Raw genomic sequence first — 8,420 nt, forward strand, 5'->3', positions numbered from 1 at the left:
CTTGCAATCGATCAAACAGATCATTGATCATTGGTAGTGGGTACTTGTTCTTGATCGTTACTTCATTCAATCCTCGATAATCAACAACCATCCTTAACGATCCATCCTTCTTCTCCACTAGTAGTACTGGTGATCCCCAAGGCGAAGAACATGGGAGAATATATCCTTTATCCAGTAACTCCTTAATCTAATTCTTAATTTCCACCAAATCCTTTGCTGGCATCCTATATGGTCTCTTTGATATTGGCCCTGTGCCTGGCAATAGCTCAATCAAAAACTCAAGATCTCTATCCGGTGGCATGCCTGGCAACTCCTTTGGAAAAACATCAGGAAAATCCCTTACCACTGGTACTTCCTCCTGCACAACTCCTGTTAGGCAATTTACTTGAGTCCTCTTTGGCACATGCCGGGATACATACTTGATCCTTCTCCCTTCTAGGGTGGTAAGAAAAATTGACTTGCTAGCACACTCAATATTCCCTTCATACTTTGATAACCAATCCATGCCTAATATCACATCCAATCCTTGAGATTCCAATACTATTAGGTCTGAGGGAAAAACATAGTTACCAATCCTTAATGGTAACCGATCACACCATAGACTAGCCACATACTCTGCTCCGGGCGAGGTTACTAACATGGGTGACCTAAGGGCTTGGGTTGGTAGGTTATACTTATCCACAAATCCCCTTGAGATGTATGAATGCGATGCGCCAGTATCAAAAAGAACGAGTGCAGTAGATGACTTAACCAAAAACTTACCTATTACTGCATCGGGCTGAGCTTCAACCTCCTCCATGCTAACGTGGTTCACCTGTCCCCTGTTAAAAGGGTTCGGCTTCTTCCCAGAACTTACATTGCTATTTCCATTTTGTAATTCAGGACATTCATTGGCATAATGTCCTATCTTCGAACACTTAAAGCAAGTGACTTGGCTTAGGTCCTTCTTGGCTGGGGTTGAGGGGTTGGTGCGATTCTGGCCGTTGCTTCCTCCATTGCCATTACCATTCTTGGTGCCATTGTGATTGTGCAAGCTACCTCCTCCATGGGTATGCTGAAAATGTCCTCCCGGTCTAGGGGTAAAACGTGGCTTCTGCTGAGCTCCTGAATTGTACTTTCCTTGTCCATACTTCCTCTTGCGGTTCTCAATTTGCTGCTTCTTGCCTTGAATCATAAGAGCACGATCTACCAACTCCTGGTAGTTGTTGAAGGTTGCTACCATCAACTGCATGCTCAACTCATCATTCAGTCCTTCCAGAAACTTCTCCTGCTTAGCTGCATCCGTAGCGACGTCATCTGGGGCATAACATGCTAACTTACTAAAGTCCTCCACATACTGGCCAACTGTCCGTCCTCCTTGGCGCAAGTTGCGAAACTCACGCTTCTTCATGGCCATAGCTCCTACTGAAACATGTGCAGTACGAAAAGCCTGCTGAAACTGGTCCCATGTGACAGTGTCAACTGGGAAAGTGGCTGTGAAATTCTCCCACCATGATGTTGCGGGTCCTTCTAGCTGATGTGCGGCAAACTTCACCTTCTCCGCATCTGTGCATCCTGCTGTGGTCAACTCCCTAACTGTCTTGCGGAGCCAATCATCTGCTACTATCGGCTCGGTGCTACTGGAAAACACCGGCGGATTTAGCCTAAGAAAACGGGCTAAGTGGTCAATAGGTGGTGGTGGTGGTGGGTTGTTGTTGTTGTTCCCTTGATTCTGATTCTGGACTAGCAACTGCATCAATGTGTTCTGCTGCTGGATCAACTGAGTGAGCTCCGGTGGAAAGGCAAATCCGGGGTCACGTCTCAGAGGCATCTGAGGGTTTTAGAAAAGATGAGATGTAAGAATAGAGGGGGTCTAAAGAGAAAACACTACCCATATGCACATGAGGCAAAAACAAACAATTCACTTCATTCAATCAAACAAGGGCATACAATCAATCTATCTATCGCAAAAGTGCTCGGACTACTATATTTACATGATGGACTACTACTACTGATGAGGTGGTCTACTAGAAATATTCTATGGTTGTTGACTCCATGATATCTGCTCCAGCTTCATCAACATAGTCATCATCGCTACTATCTGCTTCGGAGTCAGTGCCGTCGATGATGATGTAGTCTTCCGGGCTAATCTCCATGGGTTCTTCGTTTTCATCTACTAGCGTAGGGCCTCCCAGAAATATTCCAATCTTCTTGATCAGGTCGTCATTCTTCTTCACCAATACTTCAATTTCCTCTTCATAATCTTCACGTGTAGCCTTGAGTTCTTCCTCCAGTTCCTTGATTCTAGTCTTTGCCTTCTTCAGGTCTATCATGTCGGCGCACATCTGGTTCTCCTATCGTCGAATGTGCTGGTTTAGCTCCTGGATAAAAGCTGCGATTGATCTATCCTTCCTGGTGCTGATCATCTCCCAGTGCTCATCTCGGCGCCCACAAATCTGGTAGATAGTATCCTTGAGATCCTTGTGGTAGACTTCTCCAATGCGTCCCATGGCGATATGAGCTGCCATGCTCTTTCCTAGACTCCAAGTGGGTGCATCAAAAGAAAACTCTATGGGCTCAGTGACTAGCATGAACGTCCTTCCTGGAACTTGAACTTGAATCATCCAGCGCTCTTCTTCAGGTAAAGTGGCATTGTAGGTTCCCGTGAAGCTTGGTACTCCTATGTTCAGGTATCTAGTGACTTCCTTCAAGTGTCGTCCAAAGGGTGTATCTTCATCCGGTTGTGTGAACTTGTTCCTTGCATGCGCCATCCTAAAGAGTAGAAAAGATGAGAGGTCACAAGAGAAGAGAGTGAATAGTGATCTAGGTCTTGTGCTTAGTGGTCGTGTCCTACAGTCAGCGTGTTCTCTGATACCATCTCTGTAGCGACCAGACCTCAAACAGTCGGATCTCTGTGCTCTGGTGTCATCCCTGGATCAGTAATGCTGACACCACACAGTACTCGGAGGATTTATAGCAGAGTAGCAATCACACACTTATTACATCGAGTGTCTTAGAAGAGAACTTATTACAATAAGTATGCCTTAAGGCCATCTAATAACGATAACAACGGAAGGCTTGGAAGATAACTGAGTCCATCAACTCCAACGGCATCACTGAGTATAGAACCACGACCTAAAAACTCCTTAATCATCGTCTGAAAAGTCTGCAACATTAACGTTGCAGCCCGAAACGGGTTAGCACATGGAATATGCTGGCAAGGTAACACATAGAGAGTAATGGAATGAAACAGCTATACTATATGCATATATGGCTGGTGGAAGGCTCTATGGTTACAGTTTTGCGTAAAGCCAATTTTTCCCTACTGCAAAGGAATAAATTTGTTTAGCTATCATGGTGGTTGTTAAACATTGAGAATGGTTGACAGCATTCTCAATCCCAATTAAGCATCATCATTAACAAAACCCAACAAAATTAAATTAGAGAGTAACATGTTGAGATTCACATGATAATCCAAGTACTAGATACTCAAGTTGTCCATAACCAGGGACACGGCTAACCATGATTAGTTTATACACTTTGCAGAGGTTTGTGCACTTTTCCCCACAAGACTCGATCGCCTCCGTTTGGTTTATCGCACTACACGGTGTTTGAGAAGACGGATGACTGAGACATAGTCTTTCAGAAGCGCTAGCACCTTACGATGGATAGACCGTTACACCTACTTTCCCCTACATCTGCTAGTCTACCCTGTAAGAGTTCGCACGACTTAATCAACTATGCTAGAGCCCATAATAGCTTGTGGCTGCACACGGAAGTTTCTAGTATGAAAAATTTCATGATCCCTTTGGGCCTGGGTGGCGGTCCATAAAGAAAAACAGGCAATCCTGGAATACCCAGGTACCTCAATCCACCCAGATGTGTGTTTAAGTTGCCACCTTAGATAAACCATTAATTAACAAACTCACATCTGTCATGGATATCACTCACCCAATCCACGTCTACTAGCATAGCATGGCATAAAGGCAAACGTAGAAGTAACTCCCAAAGGTTTGATAATATAATAGGTAATAGGTACTACCTCAACTACTTCCCATCCCACAATTTAATTAGATCCTAATCATGCAATGTTTGAGGATTGATCTAATGCAATAAAACTGGGTACTAGGAGGTATGATCAAAGTGTTACTTGGCTTGCTGATGATCCGCGAAACCTAGAGATTCGAAGCAACAAGCGGCGCACTCCAGGTATTCTATCGCAGACAAACAAACAAGCATACAATAAGTATTCATCTAATGCACAGGTAAAACTCAAATAAGAGATCTAACCAGAAAGTTCAACTTAAGAACTCCGGTTTGCAAAAAGGAATCAAATCAAACGAAGCAACGGAAGTCAAACGACAAAACAAAGTCTGCAACATTAACGTTGCAGCCCGAAACGGGTCAGCACATGGAATATGCTGGCAAGGTAACACATAGAGAGTAATGGAATGAAACAGCTATACTATATGCATATTTGGCTGGTGGAAAGCTCTATGGTTACAGTTTTGCATAAAGCCAATTTTCCCCTACTTCAAAGGAATAAATTTAATTACTATCATGGTGGTTGTTAAACATTGAGAATGGTTGACAACATTCTCAATCCCAATTAAGCATAATCATTAAACATAACCCAACAAAATTAATTTATAGTAACATGTTGAGATTCACATGAAAATCCAAGTACTAGATACTCAAGATGTCCATAACCGGGGACACGGCTAACCATGATTAGTTTGTTACACTCTGCAGAGGTTTGCGCACTTTTCCCCACAAGACTCGATCGCCTCCGTTTGGTTTCTCGCACTACATGGTGTTTGAGAAGACGAATGACCGAGACATAGTCTTTCAGAAGCGCTAGCACCTTACGATCGGGTAGACCGTACCACCTACATCCCCTACATTTGCTAGTCTACCACTGTAAGAGTTCGCACAACTTAGTAAACTATGCTAGAGCCCATAATAGCTTGTGGCTGCATACGGAAGTTTCTAGTATGAATAGTCTCATGATCCCTTTGAGCCTGGGTGGCGGTCCAAAAGAAAACAGGCAAGTCCTGGAATACCCAGGTGCCTCAATCCACCCAGATGTGTGTTTAAGTTGCCACCTTAGATAAACCATTAATTAACAAACTCAATCTGTCATGGATATCACTCACCCAATCCACGTCTACTAGCATAGCATGGCATAACAAGCAAACATAGAAGTAACTCCCAAAGGTTTCATAATAAACAGGTATTAGGTACTACCTCAACTACTTCCCATCCCACAATTTAATTAGATCCTAATCATGCAATGTGTGAGGATTGATCTAATGCAATAAAACTGGGTAGTAGAAAAGGTATGATCAAAGTGTTACTTGCCTTGCTGATGATCCGCGAAACCTAACGATTCGAAGTAACAGGCAGCGCACTTCGGGTATTCTATCGCAAACAAACAAACAAGCATACAATAAGTACTCATCTAATGCACAGGTAAAACTCAAATAAGAGATCTAACCAGAAGGTTCAACTTAAGAACTCCGGTTGGCAAAAAGAATCAAATCGAACAAAGCAATGAAAGTCAAACGGCGAAAGAAAACACTTCATTCTAGTAATCTGGATCTAGGGTAAATATTACAGTAGCAAAACCTTGTTTAAGTTGATTAAACGGATAGAGGGTTTCGAGACGAATCCCTAGGCGCTTGAATCGCCTAATTCCGATAAACGAGCGAAAAGTTAAACTAAAACAAAATTCGGATCAGGAATCGCGATCAGAAAAATCGCGGATGTAATCCGAGAAAAAGAAAAACGACGAACGCCGAATTTTTTTCTCTCTCTTTTTTTTCAGCATGGAAATCGAGGCGCGACGAACCTCGGGTGGCGGGATCGTCATCGGCGGCGGCAGCTCCGGTGGCGCGCGCGGATCGAGGCGGGGCTCATGGGCTGGGGCGGCTCGGGGCGGCGCTATTTAAAGGCTGCCCCCGGGCGGTGTCCCGCTCGGGTACGGCCCGAAGTCGGTTCGTCTTTTTTTGTTTTTTTAATTATTCCGCTCGGAAAAAAAATAAAAAGAAATACTAAACGGACTTCAAAAATTCCGAAATAAATTTTCACGGGCTTCTAAAATCAAGATGGACAAGGTGAACATTTATTTGGGCCCTAAATGGAATTTTGAAAAACGCACATTTTTCCTAAATTCAAATAATACACCGAAAAACTCCGAAATAAAATCTTATTTGATTTTATTATTAAATCCTCAATATATCTTTATTTTGGGAAAGTCATTTTATTCCCTCTCTCATATTTTTGTAATAGAAATAATTGATGATAAAATAAATAAAATCAAATGATCCTATTCTCAAAATTTGAGAAAACTCAAATATGAAAATAACGAAATCCCCAACTCTCTCCGTGGGTCATTGAGTTGCGTAGAATTTCTAGGATCAACCAAAATGCAAAATAAAATATGATATGCATGATGATCTAATGTATAACATTCCAAATTGAAAATTTGGGATGTTACACAGAAACTGCTTGCGGTAGAAAAGGATGAATCTATTGGATCAAAGAGACTGTAAAAAGGAGGTTTTATTTACCACACGAGGAACTGCTAGACGGAGTGGGAGAGGAGGCCGAGTAGTTCGATCTTCCGTGCCCTAACTTGGCGATGGAGGACACCTACGGCGTAGGCGGAGAAGACGATGTCCGCGGCCGGCGTGATGACGGCGTCGGTGAGGTCGTGGTAGCTAAGCGCTTCGTCGTCGGCGTCATCGAGGGCTAGCGGTGGCGCTAGGGTTTGTGCGAGAGTGGAAGAAAGGATAATGACTGTGAGGAGGCGTGTATTTATAGGGACAGGGACGACACAGTGTTATTACACAGGTGCCCCTGGCGGTTCACATCTGAAGGACACGTGGCTATCATGCAACACATCGGAGGTTGTTCCACGTTCCCACGCACGCCTGGATTGTCGGGTGGTCGTTCCCACTTCTCCGGGTTTCAGGTGGAAGGATTTAGCATTGAAAATGGATTAATGTTTGTCTCTGTGTCTTCTGCTGACAAGGACATAGAGAAGACATTTTGACAGTGTCAATAGAATGCATATGATTTGGATAGATAGACTTAGGAAAGAAGCATAGAGGGGTTAGGGTCCGATCACATTCACTTAGTTCAAAAGATTCAGCAAGAAGCAATAGCTATAAGTGAATGTTGTAGAGGACAGAAACCAAATTAGTACGTTGAAGATAACCATGAGGTCATGTTAACATTGAAGACAAACAGAAAGCGAAGACTTTGCAAAAGTAACGCCATTGTGAGAAACACTTCTTAGGGAAGAATTTGGTGGTGGCATTACCCACCGTATAGGAAGTATTAGACCCAGACACAGCGCACAACTATCGTGGCGCTCTGAAGTCAAATTCCACGCTAATGTATTCACACTCAGAATGCAAGTCTTCATTGATTTAAGACATACGTTACTTCGTGTGTTGCACATCTAAGTCATCAACATGCACAAGTGTTAGGAAGTGTGCCTGATCACAGGACATTTGAGGATTCCAAGATATTTAGCTCACACCGTAACTTGCAAAACCTCTTCTCACCCAAGGGCTTTGTGAAGATATCTGCCAATTGCTCTTCAGTGTTGACGTGTATGATATCAATATCTTCCTTCATAACATGATCTCTGAGAAAGTGATGACGAATTTCAATGTGCTTTGTCTTCGAGTGCTGAACTGGGTTGTTAGCAATCTTGATGGCGCTCTCGTTGTCGCAGTAGAGTGGCACTTGCTTCAGATGAATGCCTTAGTCTTTGAGTGCTTGCTTCATCCATAGAAGCTGAGCGCAGCAAGATCCAGCAGCAATGTATTCAGATTCAGCAGTGGAGAGAGATACACAGTTCTGCTTCTTTGAAGACCAACATACAAGTGATTGTCCCAGAAAATGACATGTGCCTGATGTAGACTTGCGATCCACCTTGTCACCAGCATAATCAGCATCCGAGAATTCAACTAGATCAAACTCTAAGCCCTTTGGATACCACAATCCTAGTGTTAGGGTATGATCCAAATATCTAAGAATTCGCTTCACAGCTAAGTGATGCAATTCCTTTGGTGCTGCTTGGAACCGGGCACACATGCAAACACTAAGCATGATATCTGGCCTAGATGCACATAAATAAAGCAAAGAACCAATCATGGAGCGGTATACCTTTTGATCGAACTCTTTACCATTGTCGTCGGGACCCAAATGGTGTTTAGCTGGCATTGGCGTCGTGTAGCCTTTGCAGTCTTGCATTCCAAACTTCTTCAGGCAATCTTTGAGGTATTTCTCTTGAAATATGAAGATGTCGTTGCGTTGCTGTCGTATTTGAAGACCAAGGAAGAACTTCAGCTCACCCATCATGGACATCTGATATTGCTCTTGCATCATATATCCAAACTCTTCACTGTATTTCTGGTTAGTGCAGC

This window comes from Triticum aestivum, chromosome 7A, assembly GCF_018294505.1.
Source record: "Triticum aestivum cultivar Chinese Spring chromosome 7A, IWGSC CS RefSeq v2.1, whole genome shotgun sequence".
NCBI lineage: Eukaryota > Viridiplantae > Streptophyta > Magnoliopsida > Poales > Poaceae > Triticum > Triticum aestivum.